The sequence below is a fragment of the Coenobita brevimanus genome, chromosome 101 (genome assembly GCF_032717465.1).
Source record: "Coenobita brevimanus isolate Jiangsu-jjx chromosome 101, ASM3271746v2, whole genome shotgun sequence".
Taxonomy (NCBI): Eukaryota; Metazoa; Arthropoda; class Malacostraca; order Decapoda; family Coenobitidae; genus Coenobita; species Coenobita brevimanus.
This window is the reverse complement of record NC_137054.1, coordinates 61,700,172-61,718,938: the sequence shown is the minus strand read 5'-3', so window position 1 is coordinate 61,718,938 and position 18,767 is coordinate 61,700,172. Positions and strand designations below refer to the sequence as shown.

The 18,767-nt window shown below is 40.7% G+C and overlaps 1 protein-coding gene and 1 non-coding gene across 2 annotated transcripts in view; one reads left to right on the top strand and one right to left on the bottom strand.

Moving 5' to 3' along the window:
• The window catches only part of LOC145415052 (glutamate [NMDA] receptor subunit 1-like), a 117,864-nt gene that overhangs the window by 7,585 nt on the left and 91,512 nt on the right, over positions 1-18,767 (bottom strand). The gene's annotated exons all lie outside the window — the stretch shown is intronic.
• On the top strand, positions 12,061-12,179 carry LOC145415250 (5S ribosomal RNA). The gene has a single exon (XR_013900027.1). It is a non-coding gene; the product is annotated as a 5S ribosomal RNA (ribosomal RNA).

The window sequence follows — 18,767 nt, the reverse complement described above, 5'->3', positions numbered from 1 at the left end:
AGGGTGTTGCGATGGTTTGGGCATATGGAGAGAATGGATAATGAGCGATTGGTGAAAAAGATAACTAGATCTGATGTGAGAGGTGTAAGGCTGAGAGGAAGACCACGAACAGGATGGATGGACAGTGTGAAGAGAGCGCTGGATGCAAGAGGGATGTCTGTTGAGCAAGGAAGAGTGGCTGTGCATGACAGAAATAAATGGAGAGAAATTGTGAATGAATAAGTGGTGACGCAGCCCTGAGGGGATATTCTCCCGCATTTGGTCTGATCAGCTAGTCAGGTCAGGTGCGGGTAAGGGGATGGGACTGTCATGATGTGGCAGGGGTAAACCAGATCTGCTGTCGGGCCCTGCTGTGGATGTCACTGATTGCATTGCGCAGTTGACCCTTGTGCGGTGTGGTGCGGTGAGGATCTGTCCGTTCTCCCCTTTGGGGCTAAGATGCGAATGAATGTGTTTGAATGGATGAGTAAATGGGGAGTGTGTCGTCTTGTCTCAGCTACCTCCCTTTCCTTGGGGGAAGCAGCCTAGGTATATAGATAGATAGATAGATTAAACCATTTCTTTTTTTTCTTTTCTGCTTCTTTGTGCTGTGGGGTATAATTTTGGACTCCTATTTCATAAGGTTCACAGAATTTTTTATATATAACATTTAAATCTTGTCCTCTAAGCTCATTTACCTAATCTATTTCTAAGAAGTCCTTCTTGAGATCATGGTAGTTTCTCTTTTTGTTGTTTAGGCTCTTTTTGTACCTTTCATTACTGTTAACAATGTCATATGCAATCCTGAAGTTGTAATCTAGTACTGCATGGTCGCTTTTACTGAATGGAGGTTGATACATTATACTGTCAATATCGTTTTCTTGCCTAGTAAATATAAGATCTAATACTGATGGTACATCAAGTCCTCTTTTTCTGGTACTTTCCTTTACTTGTTGTGTTAGGAAAAACTCCTGCATGAGGTCCAGGAGCTTTAGGTCCCAGCAGCTTTCCTGGCTTTTTATATCTACTGTATTTCTCCTACCTTTCCTGTCACTTCTTATTGCTTTTCTTTCCTTTACAGGTGGCTTTACATTGAGTGACAAGCCAAATGGTTTCCTGTAAGCCAAGAAACCATTTACAACGCTGGGTGGTAACCATATAACCAAACCATACGTGCTCCCTACGTGTCAACAAGTGGGTTAGTGGAGGGTTGGTGCCCCTCCCTGTAAAGCAACTAACTCAGTGTCAAATGGCAACCCTTTACGGGATTATGGTGTCTGGCAATAGATAGATAAATAGTATTCCAATTTCTATTTGTATTAAAATCCCCAGTTAATATAATTCTTTCATATTTCTCCTCCATTCTATGTAGTAATGCTCTTAAACTCTGAATTGTACTCTCTGCCAGTCTTCATATTCGCCTCTTTCCCATGTGTTTGATTTGGGTGGCATGTATTAATTTGCAACAATTACTTTCCCTTCTGATGTATTAATCTCTACTGCAATCAGTTCTACTTGTGAGGGTATATCTAGTTTTATTTCTTTGACATGCAAATTTTTCTTTGTTAATATTATAATTCCTCCTCCTTTTTTTAAGTTCCTATCTCTTCTCCATATACTGTATTCCTCTAGGTTTAGGGTATCGTTTGATATCCTTGGTGTTAATTTTGTTTCAGTTAGGCAAATAATATGCGGTTCATTTTCTTTGATATAATCATTCGTCACTAATACTTTAGATACCATTCCATCTACATTTGAGAACATCAGTTTAATCATCTGGTTTACATACTTGTCATGACTTGGGCCTACTACCTTCCTCCTTATTAATCCGTCCTGGTTATGTACCATTTTCGTACCAGCAATCCAATTACTTTGTAAAAAAATGTGTTCTTCTCCTCCTCTGATTTTCCCTCATTCTTTGTTTTTGCTTCCTCCGTCTTCTCTTTCAGTAATTCCTTTTCCTCTTGAGTTACGCATCTTTTTATCCATACATTTTTTAATTCCTCTTTTTCCATAAGTTTCTTTGCATTTTTTAGTATCTCCTCCACAGTGTTTACACTCTGGAATGTTACTTTCAGTGGCCTGGATTTATTTCTCTCATATTCTCCTAGCCTTTTGTGTTCCTCTATGTCTTTATTACAGATTTCCTCTGATACTTCCTTCAATATGCTCATTACATTTGCCATCTCCTTTTTGTCTCTCGAGATCTTGTTCTTTATTTCTTCCTCCTCTATACCAATGATTACTATAGATTTGTTGATATCTGCTGAATCTTTGACCAATTTGGGATTGTTTTGGATTATTCTTTTCACTTCCTTTTTAATGCTTTGTTCTTCAACTCGTTTCTAAGTCTTTCTTTACTTTCACCATTTCAGCATGTGTACGGAAGTGAGTGCACTGAGAGAATCAAAGATAACAATGGTGGAGGAAGAGATCCTAGGCAGAGACTTCAGAGCAAAATGAACAGCAAAGAGTTCTGCAGTGAGAATACTTGCAACGGAAGGAACTGTATTTTGGAAGGAGGAGTCAGGGAACACAACTGCAGACCCAACACCATGGCGAAATTTGAAGCTGTCAGTAAAGATATACATGGCTGAAGACTGACAGAATATATATTCAAGAAAAAGGAAATGAAAAGAGTCTAGGGGAAGAAGAGACTTAGAACAAGGGAGAAAAGAAGGGCAGATTGCAGAAGGAGGCAGAAGCCAAGGTAAAATGTAAATTGGACAGAAAAGGAAGAATAAGAAGAAAGATGAAATAAATGAAATTCAAGAATAAGAAAGGTGATATCAACAGCTTGAGGAAGGGTGGGGACCTGAAGAGGGAATGGAAGAATGAGATGAGAGACAAGCAAAGAAAGGACAGAGTGAAGATGAAAAAGTGTGACACAATGAGCACCCCATGAAGGCTGAGACAGTGTTTGCAGCAAACGAGGATGATAAGAGTAGAACAGTGGAGGGAAGAAATATGTGCATTCCAATTTAACCAGGAGTCAATGTGAGGCCAAGAAATGTGGTAGAGGATCGGCAGGGAAGAGGGATGTAATATAAGTAAAGAGAAGGCTGCAGTATGGTTCACGTATGAGTAAACGTTACTGCACATGCTTAGAAGTAGAAAAACGAAAACCATGGGTAGTAGCCCATATGGAGGTAGCATCAATGAAGGACTGAAGAAGGGACTGGAGACAAGGCAGGTCTAAATCTGCAACGAAAATAGCAAACTCATCAACATACAGAGAGACCAAAACAAAAGGGAGAAGAGACAATGCCATTTACAGCTATAAGGAAAAGGGTAGTACTGTACTAAGGATGCAGCCTAGGGGGGACAACTTCATGTCAGGGAAAGGCAGGAGAAATGTGGTATCTTAGACATGAAAGGTTCAGAGGGGAAAAAAAAAAAAATGAAGAAAAACACCTATGCTGCCAAGAAGTACAAAGGAACAATGAATATAATATCTCCATGCAATATCATGGGCCTTTTCTTATTTATAAAAAAAAAAAAAAAAAAAAAAAACAGCAATGGCTGACTGAGTTAAAAAGCAGAGTGGATAATATATTCAAATCTACAGAGAGGATCTAAGGTGTTGCATGCTTTGCAATACCCAAACTGTTAAGGGAAAAGGAGATAACAAGATTCAAGGTGCCACACCGAGTCGAGTATTGACCATTTGTTCCAGAAGTTTACATAAACAATTTGTCAGGGCTATGGGATGGTAATCTTGAGGATGGTGACCAAGTTTACCAGACATATCCTTTAGATAAAACGTCTGACTACATTGACAAAATAATTTACTTTTGACAAAAACAAAATTTTACAGAACAAAATATTAGCCTGGTCAACTGTTTTTCATAGATACAAATGCCCCCTGACCCACTTGGCACAGAAAAGGTAACTCACAGGTTCATTTCAACAACTTCATTTCTGGCTACATTTTGACAGTCTACCTGGGTCTGTTGTCCCCACTGACCATTATATCTAAAAAGTTAAGAAACAGGAGGATGATCATTATATGCCAATCAGGGGGAATGAAACTTTCAGTCCAAAATTAATTATAGAAGGCCAAGAGAAAGGACATGGCTTGTGGGGAGAGATGCTGTAACATAGTGTAATGAACACCACCACGTGTTTCAGTAGTATTTTTACAGGATTTAAGAGACGATGACAATTCATGAAGAGAGAAGGGAGTGTTGAGAACTCCCTCAGATGCCAATGTAAAAGAGACTGGTGGTAAAAGATATTGATATGGATTCAGAATCAGATCTAAGGTGATGAAATGCGGGAGAGAGATGAGACCCACTACTAATAAGGCTAAAATAATTACCCAAACTATCCATAATTAAGGAAGACTCTGCCATGGACCGGCCATTGATATTAATAATCGGTGTTTCGGGTGGGATATCTTTGCCTGGTATCCTATGACATCAGGATCAAACTAAGGCAATAGGCAAATATATCTGCAGAAACAGAAGAAACACAGTCCCTCCAAGCAGAACGTATGGCCTGACAGATGATGTGATGGAAAACAGTGGAGGCTTGGCAAAATATGAGAAGACTATGAATCCAATGAGGCATGGACTGTTTATGGCGAAAACTTTTCCTGACGACATGTTTCACACAAAGTACTCGCGAAATAAAAGTAATCCACCACGGAACACGTGAGGCAGTTGATGGTCGCATATCATGGGGAATGGTAGGGAAAGCAGCACTTAAAACCAGGACATGGAAGAAGGCCAACATATCCTGAGGGGACAAAACAGAGGAACAAGAAAGAGGAAGCACTGTAAGAGAAGAAAATAACACCCAGTCAGCAGCATGGAACTGCCAACAGACGGAGGACGAGGAAGAGGACAGTAAGACACTAGAGAGAGTTTGATGGGGAAGTGATCACTACAAAGATTGTCTGCTAATGCCAACCAATGAAAGCTGAGTGAAATCACAGGTGAGTAAAGAGGCAGATCCAAACAAGAGAAGGGATGAGTATGGAGGTCAAGGTGAGTGGAGGTGCCAGTGCTACAGATGAAGAGATCTTGAGAAGATAGGAACTGTTCTGACAGGTTTCCTCTAGCAATGATTACAGTCATCTCATAGGGAATGCCAGCAACTGAAGTCACCAGAATCATAGAAGGAAGAGAAAGGAGTGAGGCAAAGTTTGGAAAATCAAAAGGGACAGAAGAAAAGAAACAGAGAGAGCTACCAGTGATCCACTGATGAAGAAAGGCATGAGCAGACATATGATGGACAGGAGAAGAAATAGAAAGATGTTCAAAGGGGACATCATTGCAAATAAGTAGGTCAGTATCATATAAAGCAGGGGATTGAAGAAAAGCATAGCCAGAAATAGGCACCAGAGAAATATGAAGAAAAGTTTCTTGAAGGGAGAGATGATGAGGATTATGGGAGGAAATAAGGAAACAAAGGTCCATACAATGGGTACTGAAGCCTCTAACATTCCACAGAAGAAGTGCTGTTACAATGGAAAGAGTCAAGTTTGGGAGGAGTGCGGAGACCATTTACAGCACAGGGGGAGAAAGAGTATCCAGGAGGCATAGGTAAATCAAGAATGGAAGAGATCGTGGAAGATAGGGAGGGTGCAGTGATCCTGGAGGAAGCATGGCTGGACACTGGACAAGAGAGAAACAGATGAGGAGGGAGGAGGAGGTGAAGGGTAGATAGGTGAAATGAGAGGGGGAGGCTCAGAAGAGGAAGCAGGAGGGAGTGGGGAAGGGGGGAATGTATATCTGCAGTGACAAGGGCCGGCAAGGAAGGGGTAAGGTGAAGATAGTTGAGGATACTTTCCAGGAATTCTGCTTCCATAGGAGAAGACAAAGGCTGAGTGGGAACCAGCAATAGAGCATTATGGCATTGTTGTTTGAAGTAGGGGGAGCACTGAACAGGCCAGGCAGTAGAGGGAGAGGGGGAGAGACCAGGAATATGAGATGGAGAAGATGCAATGGCAAATTTAAGCTTGTAGATTGGGAAGAAGAAGGTGAAAGAAGAGAAACGCGGGAGGATACTGAATGGGAAGGAGGTGGGGCAGAGGAAGCAGAACTAACAAGAGAGGAAAAAGAGGATGAGGAACCAGGAAGTGAGGCATGAGCAGAGAATGAATTGGAGACAAGTATGGAAGTGGAGACAATGGAAGAGCTGGAGACCTGCGACGTAGGAGTGGGTTGGGCCACGTGTACATATGAGATGCCAGGGAAGTGACCTAAGTGATGTGCTTCTCTAAGGGTAAGCCCAGTTTCCAACAGATATGGGACACTTCGATCTCAAAAATGTAAACTGGACATATTCTGTGGGAGGCTGTATAATGCCCCCCACAGTTCAGGCAGGACTGGAAGGTCAATGTAAATGTGGATGCAATGTCCAGCCTGTGAATAGCTGGGGCAGACAGCCTGTGATTGATAGTACTTGGCTGTATGACCAAAATGCTAGCAGAAAGTGCACTGATGAGGGGAAGGAACACATTCTTTGACAGGAAGGACTATGCCTCCACTGATTACTAAGGAGGGAAGACTGTGAGATTTAAATACAATTTTGGCAATGTTAGCTGCTTGTTGGCAGCATCAATGGGGAAAGATACTGTGGCAAAGTGCAGAAAGAATTGGGTGGCTCTGTTCAAATAGAATGAGTCGAATATCCTCAGAACAGTCAGCAAAGTTTCTATCACCAAAGGACAAGAGGAGAGACGGACAGTGCCTATGGATGAATTTAACTGTGCATCCGGAGAGACCGAGATAGGACTGCCTGATGGATCAACTAAAGATTTATCTTTTTCTGCTTGGGCTGCATTTTGTACTTTAGGAAGATGAGAGCCACTGGCTCATACAGATAACATAACATCAGTGCCTACTTGGGGTAACAGAGAGAGGTGAAGTGTGAGGTCATCCATCTGTGAGGTGATGTTAAAATACTGAGACCAGGTCTGGGGTCCAAAAAGTGAGGTGGTCAAGACAGGATTGGTGAGTCAGGAAGAAATAGGAGGATCGGACAGGGAAGCCGAAGAAACAGGAAGGGTAGCTGGAGATGGGGGTGAAGGCTAACAAGGTTCAAAAGTTACTACAGGAGATGAACAGGTGATCAGAGTTGTAGATGTCAGGGTCTTGTGGTGGGAGCTGGTGTAGTTAAGTGGGATGAAGCAGTAGAGGTGAGTTGAGGCTGGGAAACAGTAGGAAGAACCAGAGAAGTATCAGGAGAAGAAGCCGAGGTCATCATCAGGGTCAAAACATTGACAGAACTTGGGGAGGGAGAACTGGAGACAACTTTCATAATCATATGTGGTAAGGAAAAGGCTCAGCATGACTACTGAAAAAGAAAAGATCATGTGGGCAGAACCAGGAGTCTAGAGGCCTGGCCAATGACCCAAGCAGGGGCAGAGCTCCAAGAATGCACTCCCTACCCTACTCAAGAAGGGGTGCAATACCGTGTGGGAAAGCAGAGTCTCCCAGCACAAGGCAGGGCCAACAGTCAATGGCTGAGAGTCCTATCACAAAGCAACAACACCCCAGGAGCCGAAGGTTGTAGCCTTGTATCAGTTCTGCCTCCACAGAGGTCCACACACTGGGGTGGTGCTGAACCATCATGATCCCCACAACTGACCAGGCCAATAGCCCATGGGTACACCTTAATCCTTCCTGTTGCAACATTCTAAAGACAACTGATGAAAATTTTTATGAATGTGGGAAATTCCATTCTATTTAAAGCCAATGACAGAACAATGACAGAACAGAGAGGCTAGGAGAAATGGAAGGAAGAAGCAACAGCGGAAGAAAAGGGCCTTGCAAAATTAATTGAGGCAGCAACAGGGGCTCAAGGAGAGGGAAGGGGACAGAACAGAGTGAAGATGCAAATATGGCATCCACCCAGCAACCAAAGCTCCACACAATGTTGAGTCTATTAAGGTACTCTGCTACTGCTTCCCCATGCATCAAATCCCAGTAGATGTCTCTGAAGCCACCCCATGACAACAATGAGGAAGGAAACGGGAGGGGGGGGGGTGATATAGTAAGAGCCTCAATGTCATAGATGATAGTCAACATCTGGCACTTGCCTCTAAGGCCACCATGGCTGGCCCAGTCTGATGCTTCTGTGCAATGGGAACTTAAATACTGTGTTGCACCCCACAATGCCAGTGGCATCAGATAACTGCCAACTCACATTACCCATGACAGAATCCATCACATTACCAGTGACTTAGTGAAGCAACAAGGAACTTGTATGAACCCGCACAGAACTCTTAAATGAATGTTGGTGGTGACTCATGTCACTGACAATAACATACCCAAACCAAACCATTTCTCACCTGATAACATAGCAATGGTTGTTTTCAACTATACCCTTGCCTTTGAGTCATAAATTTGAACCAAGACTAAGTGTGTCCATCATACTGATGATAAATAATTTTTAGGAGGATCAGCCTCCAAGCATTTCATGCTTCTCAATGCTGCCATCATTACTTATCAAGATACAATGATGACAGATCTCCATCCCTGATATACTATCACTGGTGAGGCTTGCTTACACCCCAGTTTCAAGATATGTAATTGCACCACTGCCACTATTTCCCCACTCATAGCCAATTACCTCTCCCCAGTGCTCTAGAAATTATCTTGTGACTTCCAAAACCTCTAACATAACTACACTGTTCTCCATTCGCTCCTCTCCAAGTGGAACACTATTACCCACTACTTCTGAAGCCATTACAGCACTTCAAGAAAATGGAAGGTTATTGAATAAAACCTTCTATATGCAGGCTTCAAAGGATCAGTGCCTGAGTACCCCAAACAGTCCTTATCAGACCTAGATTAGGCTTTCTTATAGCTTAATCTCTCTGGCAGAAAAAAAAAATCACACTGACATAAAGAAACATTAGCCAACACTACAAAACCTCTTCTCATGACTCTGCTACCTTGAATGCAGTGATGCACACAAGGGCATAGTATGAGAATTTTGTTTCATCCATAAAACCCAAGTTGCCTATGAAAAAGGGAGAGAAAAGATATGAAGGACAAAAGGTAGGTGAAAAGGCAGGAAGGCTGTGGAAATCATTAAAAACTTTGAGCCAACCAATGGTGGGTTGTACTCCAATATCCATCAATTTACTGCTTTCTTCAGGGTTTACATTCTGAGTGGCAAACAATTCTGCCTGAAGGATAGGATTCACTGCCAAAGGAGCAAATATTTTTAGAAATGAATGGACTGTCTCAGCAGATGAAAAAATACAAGTGGTTCCCAGCCATCCTATACAGTGTATAGCTTTGATTATATACAGTATATCCATCCATTCATCCATCATCCAATCCTACGTTGCCCCATGAGGAGCGTAGGAGCCCGGGGCTAGGCGGTTGGTCCTGACATTTAAGATGAGAGTGACCAGCCTCACTCATCCCTGAGTGGCATTACGTGAGCAACAAACCCCAACCACCCCTTGGATATAAACCTTCACAGGCTCAATCCGACTGGAGCATAATAATTACCCATTAAACCACCAGGTGCCAAAATTTGGTTATATGGTTACCACCCAATGTAGTAACTGGTTTCCTAGTGTACAGGAAACCATTTGGCTTGTCACTCAGTGTAGAGTCACCCACAGGCAGAAGGAAGAGGAAAGAATGAAGGAAAGAAAGATGGAAGAGGGAGTGTAAAGTATATATACATACATATATATATATATATATATATATATATATATATATATATATATATATACAGTACAATTCCAGGTAACCGGAAGGCTTGGGGAATTAACTTTCCCGGTTACGGATTTTTCCCGTATTTCTGATATTCAAATCTATACAAAGACTATAATTATCACAGTAGTAAATACAATTCAGGTACTCACAACTAACACCAGGGGCCACACTAAGAGATTCCCCCTGAAAAATTTCCTCGTAAACACACGACATGGTCATAATGCACGTGCATGCAATGCCTCACAGTACTGCAAAATGCACAAGTCCATTCTGTTAACTACCGAATTATTTGTTGTATGTACTGTACTTATAAAAATGGAAAAATAAAGAAATAAAATCTTGAACATTTATTGGTGAACTGATGTTATGTTAAGACTGCACTGTAGAATTATCACGACACCTGTGCCCCCACGTGAGCTTTGTTTATGGTCCCGGTGTCCGTGGATACTTTCAAAACAGAAGCTAAACGGCCACTCGGCGCATGCGCACTGAGCAGAAAGGTAACTTCCAGCATGTCACTCTGTGCATACGACACCGGCCCTGACTGACCGCCACCATTCCACCCCTCACCTGCCACTCAGTTGTTTTGCACAAAATAAAATAAATGATGTATATATGAAGTGCAAACATATTATTTTTTCTTCTTCCAACAAAGTAAACCTTCATTCCTATTAACATTTTTTTCCATCTCTGCCGGCACATATGTGCTGTAAATAAATTTTTGTGGGGCAAGTTAGAGTCAGTCTGTTAGGAAGAAATACGCACCGGCGTTTGCTGTTTGCTGATTTGCTCTCTCCTGAGCTGTCAGGTTTATGAATTTTATGCCTGTCTTTGAAATGATTTAACTATCCAATACTGAAATCACACCCAACTTCTATATTCATTTTACTGTGAAACTCTCTCGCTTTTTCTTGTGTAAGAGGACAAGAAATAGGTGCTCCCTTAGATATTTCTAAGCAAAACCACTCATACAATGAAGAGTATGCCTTTTTTCAATAGATTTACTTGTCTCGCTTTTCATGAAAAATTCGTTGAGCTTGGATGCTTGGGCCTTGATATCATAAATCACTGAATTTCCTACATTATATTCAGCCATCAGTGTTTTATAATGTTCACCTTTTTCAAGTCTGTTGCATATGTCCAGCTTCTGTTTCAAGGTAAGCAAGACATGCTTACATTTAGTTTGCTCTTTAGGCATTTTGGAGTGTAGAAATTACCGTCTATCAGAGTAACACAACAGCAAGAGAGCTTGTTTACTGTCTGGTGGCAAAATGCAAACTGGTGATTTGTGGAGGATGTGGAGGATGACTGAATTCAAGTAGTGGAAACAGAGGGAGAGGAGGGTTGGTTAAGAGGCTTTACTAGCAATTTACATTAGCCAGAAATTACTTCACCTCGTTTTGTCCGACTTCACCCAGCCTCGCGTGACACGATAAAACGGCGGTTTGGCAGTCCATTCAAATTGGCGCACAGTTATAACTTACTGACATTTTTACCAGCCTTTGAATTTTCCCGTTTTTCTGAGTATTCCGTTTGTCTGGATACCAGATAGCAGGAATTGTACTGCATATACACTCAATCCTCGTAAATCGCGTGTTCATAAATCATGGATTCGTAAATCACGGCTAGGTGGCCGTCAGACTGCCGGCAACCTTAAATCACTGTTAAGTCCTGAAAATTGCGGATCTAGGCACCCAAGAGGGCCTTTTCCGAGAAGAACTGTAAACCGCGGCATTCAAATTGAAAATCGCAACCCAACAACCAATCACCGCGCGTCCCTGGTGGCATATGTGCATACTAATGCCGCCATGTTGTTTGTTGTTCTTATCCCGCCAGTCCGCACACTACAGACCGTCGCCATGGAATATGAGAGCTAACTGCCTTTTTTGTGCAACTTCCCCCTGCCTCCTACCTGCCATGGCCCCTCCCGACCCCCTAATGAAGCACTGTAAGCAGTATGGCGTCAAGAAGCTGCCGCAGTTGTTGTACAGTCAACATTTGGAGCTCATTCGTCGTGTTGAGAGGGGAGAGAAGTTTTCAAAGCTGGCGAAAGAGTTTGGGAAGAACAAGTGCTGAGAGGTTCTAAGTTCTTCCCAACACCACCCCACTCCATTCACTTAAGCAATTTCGTCACAGGATTAAGGTGAGGTCCCTTAACATGGCTTATTTCTATCTAATACATGCACTGAATATTCCTAAATTTGTATGTTTGTGTTTGATGGTGCCTAGATAGGTGTAGGTAGGGTGCTGTGGGGGAGGGTTGGCCAAAGTCCAGACCCAAATTAATTTTTCACATAAGAGTTATTATTCATAAATCACGGAATTCATAAATCACGGCAGTGGTCCAGACCCAAATTGCCGTGATTTATGAGGATTGAGTATATATATGTCCAACGGCCATGCCACGTTGAGTACACCGCTTCCCGTCCGATCAGCGAAGTTAAGCAACGTTGGGTCTGGTTAGTACTTGGATGGGTGACCGCCTGGGAACACCAGATGCTGTTGGCATCCCTACGTGTCAAGTGGGGTTGGTGGAGGATTAGTGCCCCTCCCTGTAAAACAATTAACTCTAAGCCCTTGACCACCCCGTTTGGGATACGTGGCGTCTCGCAATGGATGGATGGATGGAGTATATATATATATATATATATATATATATATATATATATATATATATATATACAGTATATATATATCTATCTATCTATATATATATATATATATATATATATATACAGTATATATATATATATATATATATATATATATATATATATATATATATATATATACATATATATATATATATATATATATATATAGTATATATATATATATATATATATATATATATATATATATATATATATATACGTATATATATATATATATATATATATATATATATATATTTTACTGTATATATATATATATATATATATATATATATATATATATATATATATATATATATATATATATATATTTTACTGTATATATATATATATATATATATATATATATATATATATATATATATATATATATATTTTACTGTATATATAAAGTATTAAGTATGTTATCTCTGACTCCCCTGTGGAAGGTGAGACAGGGCATATTGGTAGGGCTCACTGAGGCTGAAACCACAGGGGCCCAAGAAAGAAAAATAAGGCTTGTTAAAGTTTTTTTTTTTTTTTTCTTCAAAATATAAGGTAGGGAAGTGTTAAAAAAAAAAAATCCCTCAACAAACTTGTGAACACAAGACTGAACAAAAATTTATTTGTTATAAAAAAACTAATTCTTACAATTTATCCACAATACAGTACAAGATGGCACTAAGAAAGTTAAAATAATTATTTTCTTACACACGATGCAACACTGAATACTTAAGAAGGAATGAATGTGAAACATATGAAGATATTTCTATCTATCTATCTACTGCCAGACGCCATAATCCCGTAAGGGGTGGCCATTTGACTTTGAGTTTGTTGTTTTACGGGGAGGAGCACTAACCCTCCACCAACCCACTTGTTGACATGTAGGGAGCACGTATGGTTTGGTTATATGGTTACCACCCAGCGTTGTAAATGGTTTCTTGGCTTACAGGAAACCATTAGGCTTGTCACTCAATGTAAAGCCACCTGTAAAGGAAAGAAAAGCAATAAGAAGTGACAGGAAAGATGGGAGAAATAGGAAGAGAGGAGGGCAGGCACAGAAAAAGAATGATAAAGGCTAAGGTATTTAATCAAATTAATGTGTGTTCGGAGTAAGATATTATAAACAAGTTGTAGGCTATTAAACTATGCAGGATGGCATTAGGGGGTGGGTACTACTAAGTACTTCTGCATGCAACCAGTGTGGACAAAGAGGCTGTGGGTTGGGTCTCATAATAGAGAAACCAGTGAAAGAACACACCAATCCCCAATTTGCAGCTACCAACAATTTGGTTTGTCATCATTATAATTCAGCAATTATCTCAGCGTTTATCTGTACTCTGAAGTAAAATCCATATGCAGAGATGAATAATAAAACGAAAATCTTCTGTAGTTGAAATTAACACAACACACTACAATTAAAGTAACATTTTATTCATAAACCAATCACGTGTCACAGCAGGTGACAAGATGTATTTTTAACCCTTTTAGATTTTCAGCCTTACGCTGATTGTGTCTGTGCCAGATTCAGCTGGGCGCACTGAGAGTGCACCGTTGCACAGTGATATTTGTACTTAATTGGCCACTGCACACTAACTTTTCTTGGTAGATTAATGAATGTGGTACCATTTTAAAGCTGAATAGTTACTCTTTATCGCAGTATGGTTGAAAAAGGTAAATATGATAGCTAAAAGGCTAACAGGACGAGTAGAAGTTAGCCGAAAAGGAAAAATCGCACACCCTTCCATACAAAAATATTTGTAAAAAATAAAAGTATGAGACTTACGTGAAATTTGATAGCACCACTTCAATCTATTGTAAATTCCCTTTCTATTGATATACAAGTTATGGCAATTTATATTCACAGAGAAAAGCGAAAGACCTCACTGTAACACTGGCAAATATCCATGCTGGTAATACCGATATTATTCATGGTAAAAACCTACTTATTATGCATATCTATCTGATGTACTTGTCACTGTAAAACAAATAGTTGGAATATAACAGGATAGTGTATGTGGAACAAGGCCAGATAAGAGATGGAAAACATGCAAAAAAAAAATATACCGGTTTATTGTTTTGTATGACTTGAATTCAAGTCATCAGAATCTCAAAGGGTTAAGAGTCTGCACCCAGCCACCAACTGGGCTGTGAGATGTTTGCACAAAAATGGTATCATGTCAGCCGACCAATCAGCATGCCGCTGAAAATACTGGCTGTACAGTCTCTCTTTCCACAGGGCCTCTACTCGGGACTAGCTTCTGACCATCTCCCTTTGGTGAACTTTTTCAGTGTTTCAGTAAGACAGACAGTAGGCCTCATGCTCTCCAGTACAAGTTCCTCTAACTGTCAACACCAAAACTACATGCACATTACTTACTACACTTCCTATTCAAAATTTTGTTGAAGATGGAATCTCAACACCGAGCCTTGGAGTCCCTGTGGGGTGGTGGAGGGGACCATAAAAGCCCCAGTCATCTGCCCCTCTCCTGGTGATAACCATTTATGATGCCTGCAACTACTGTCTGACTCAGTTCTTCTTCATTTGTAAAACATTCACAGCCTTTCCTCTAATCTTCTCTCTGTTGAACACCACCTCTCCTCCTCCTCCTCCTCCTCCTCCTCTTCTAAACCTCACTTTCTCTTCCTCATTGAGACTCAAGTGTTTGAGACAACTGATACCAAGCTCTTCTCTGTTCCTCCTACTTTCTCTATACTCATTTCAAAGCTGAAGGTGGTTCTTGTGTATGAGTATGTACGCAATAACATATCTTGGTCTTGTGTTCCTGAACTTGAATCTTCTGAATTCTCTACTCCTGGCTTCAGCTATCCTGTCATTCTCTAACTAAACATATCTGTGCTGTTTACTTATCCCCTAATTTACTGACTATGAAATATTTCTCGACTATCTTGGTTCTTAGGTGGAACATATCCTATCAATTTCTCCTTTCTCTGAAATCTCCATTCTAGGCTATTTCAATGCTCACCACCACCTTTGGCTCTCATCTTCTTTCACTGCTCCACCAGGTGAACAAGCCTAGATCTTTTCCATCCTTAATGACCTAGAGCAGGTTGTACAGCACCCTACCTGTATCCCTCACTTGCTTGGAGAAAGTTCCAACATACCTGACCTCTTTCTTACAACTAATCCTTCTGCTTACACTCTTAATCTTTCCTCTCTGTTGGAATCCTCCAATTAAAACCTTATCACCTTAACCGTCGCTCCAGTAAGGCCTGTGGACCCTCTCAAGTAGTAGTGGCTATGGCACTCTAGAGCTACTGATAGGTTGGCCCTGAGGCAGTACTTCTGAGATTTTCCCTGGAATGATTATTGTTTCTAAGGCCAAGAACCCTCTAAGCATGCCATGTGCATTACAGGGTTTATTATCCTGGGCATGGAAGCATACATTCCTTTCTTTTATCCTGTGACTAATGAAAAAAAAAAAAAAAAATAGTTTAATCACAGTTGTTCTACTGCTGTCCACAACAAGGAAAGCCTACAAAAGGTACTGGAGCAAACTCACCCCTGAATTTCATTTCTTTTATGTTTCTGCCTGGAATTGTGCTAAGTCTGTTCTTTGCTCTGCTAAAAATAATTTCATTTGTACTAAATACTAAAACTCTGAACTCTCCAACTCAAATGCTTCCCGCTCCTTCTGGCACCTTTCCAAAAACCTTTCTAACAACTTTACCTCATCATTCTTCCCTCCTCTTTTCTACTCTGATGGTTCTGTAACTCTTTCTTCTACTGATAAAGCAGATCTCTTTGCTCAGACTTTCTCTTCCAATTCCACCTTAGATAATTCCAGTGCTGTTCCCCCAGCACTTCCCCCCTCTGACTTACTCATGGATGACATTAAAATGTCTTCAAATGATGTATTTTCTGCCATCACTCACCTCAGTACTAATAAGGCATATAGGTCTGATGGGGCCTCTCCTGTTGTCCTTAAGAACTGTGCCCCAGTGCTTACACCATGCCTGGGGTAACTCTTTCGTCTTTGTCTATCAACTTGTACCTTTCCTTCTTGCTGGAAGTTTGCTCTCATTCAGCCTGGCCTAATGAAAGGTGACCATTCCTAGCCCTCTTAACTATTGTGCCACAGCTTTAACATCCTGTATTAAGTTTTTAATCCACAGAATTCCTAGCAAAAAAAATTTAAAGCACCTCTCCAATCATAACCTTTCCAACTGTTGGTATGGGTTCCACCAGAGACGCTCCACTGACAATCTTCTCATCTTCCATTCAGGCTCCTGGTCATCCTCCTTTTGAGACTTTAGCGAAAGCTTTGCCACTGCACTGCACATCTCAAAAACTTTCAACTGTGTCTGGCAAAAATCTTTAATTCCCAAACTGCCCTCGTAAAGTTTCTATCCTTCTATCTGTTCCTTCATTTCTAGCTTCCTTTCTGAATGTTCTATAGCTGCTGCCACCACTCCTCTGATACAGATATCAACAGTGGTGCACCTCAGGGCTCTGTCCTATCGCCAAATTTTATCCTTTATTCATCAATGACCTAAGCTGAACATCTAACCCTATCCACTCATACATTAATGACCACCCTTCAACTTTTAATTTGCTTCCTGCTATGTCCATCTCAGCAGTTACTTCAACAAACAAGAGATAAGGCAATGGCACACCTAATGTCTGACCTGGTTCATAATAACTCACATTGGGGCAAAAGTAATCTTGATGTTTTTAATGATCCAAAAACTCAGTTCTTACGTCTTCCAACCCGGCAAAATTTTCCACAGGATTATCCTCTAATATTTAACAATATCCAACACAATCCTGCATCATCTTTAAACATAATTGGGGTTTCATTCTTTTGGGATTTATCTTGGAAAAATCATATCAACTCTTGTAAAATCTGCTTCCAAGAGATTAGGTGTGCTAAACCAACTCCATTCTTTCTTTACCCCTGTGCAGTTGTTGACTTCATACATGGGTTTTATTCACCCTTGTGTAGAGTACAACTCTCAAGGTTGGGGAGGCTCCCCACACACAGCTCTTCTTGACAAGGTGAAGTCAAAGGCTTTTTGTCTCATTAACTCTCTTCCTCTTACTGGCTCCCTTCAACATCTGTCTCTTCGCCTCAATGTTGCATCTTTATCTCTTTTCTGTCGCTACTTCCATGGTCACTGATCCTCTAAACTGTCTGCTTGCATCTCTCCATCACTACTGCAGGTGCATGGCACTCATTTAGCAACAAACTCTCATCCCTTTTTTGTCCAACTCTCTAATGCAAGAGTTAACTGTTACTCCCAGTCCTTCATGTATGCAACAGGTCAACCCAGGAACTGTCTTCCTCTGTCTGCATTTCCTACTGCCTATGTCCTCCAGTCTTTCAAACACAGTCTATCCACAAACCTCAAGATGAACAGATCTTGCATTTGGCTCTCTGTTATCTTGTTTTTGCTTTTTTCTTGGAGGGAAGAATCTTATGTGATTCTGGCCTTTGGTTCCTTCCTCCTTGAATTAAAAATTGAAAAAAATTGCAAGCCCTCTGCAGTGGAGTAACCAATCATCTCGAAGAAGTTAAGAACCAGGCCAAAGAAGAAGGTACACAATGGAGACAAAACCAAAAAAGAGTTCTCCCAGGAAACACAGGCTTCTCGTGCTGAATGTGTGGCAAAGTTCGTGGATCCAGGATTGGTCTGCACAGTCACACACTGGCACCAACGACAATGAGAAACACACCAACCTTGTGGCATAGCATGCATCATCTTCTGTAGCAGGACAGCTTTAAGCGTGTTCTTACCTAATTGTTCTTTCCTAATTGTATCTTTACAGGAATAAGTCAAGCTCGTACTGTCCCGTGTCTTATGCCATATTTATCGTACATATCTTTAAATTTGTGAATTGTTTTGGCACACACTATTTCATTCGGTAATGCATTCCATTGATCAATTGCTCTGTTTGGGAAACTGAATTTCCTTACGTCTTTATCACCTCTCTTCTTATGCAGTTTTTTGCAGTGTCCTCTTGCTGATGCTTCTCCATATGTTAAGTAATCATTTATGTCTATTTTCTCCTTCCCTGATATGCACTTATATAGCATTATCATGTCACCTCTTTTCCTTCTGTCCTGTAGTGTTGGTAGATTCACTTTATTTAGTCTTTCTTCGTAGCTTAGGTCCCTTAAGCTTGGTATCCATCTTATAGCGGCCCTTTGAACTTTTTCAATCTTGTCTATGTGCTTTTTGAGATAAGGACTCCAGACTACTGATGCATATTCCAGGGTTGGTCTAATGAATGATGTTATTATCCTCCTTAGCATGTCTTCATTTATGTATGTGAATGCTATTCTCATATTTGCAAGCAGTGTATACATGTTCCGTACCTTCTCGCTGATGTGGTCAGCCGGAGATGGTCTGTTATTAATAATCACACCTAGGTCCTTCTCTCTTTCTGATGTGTATAGGGTTTTATTTCCTAACTTAT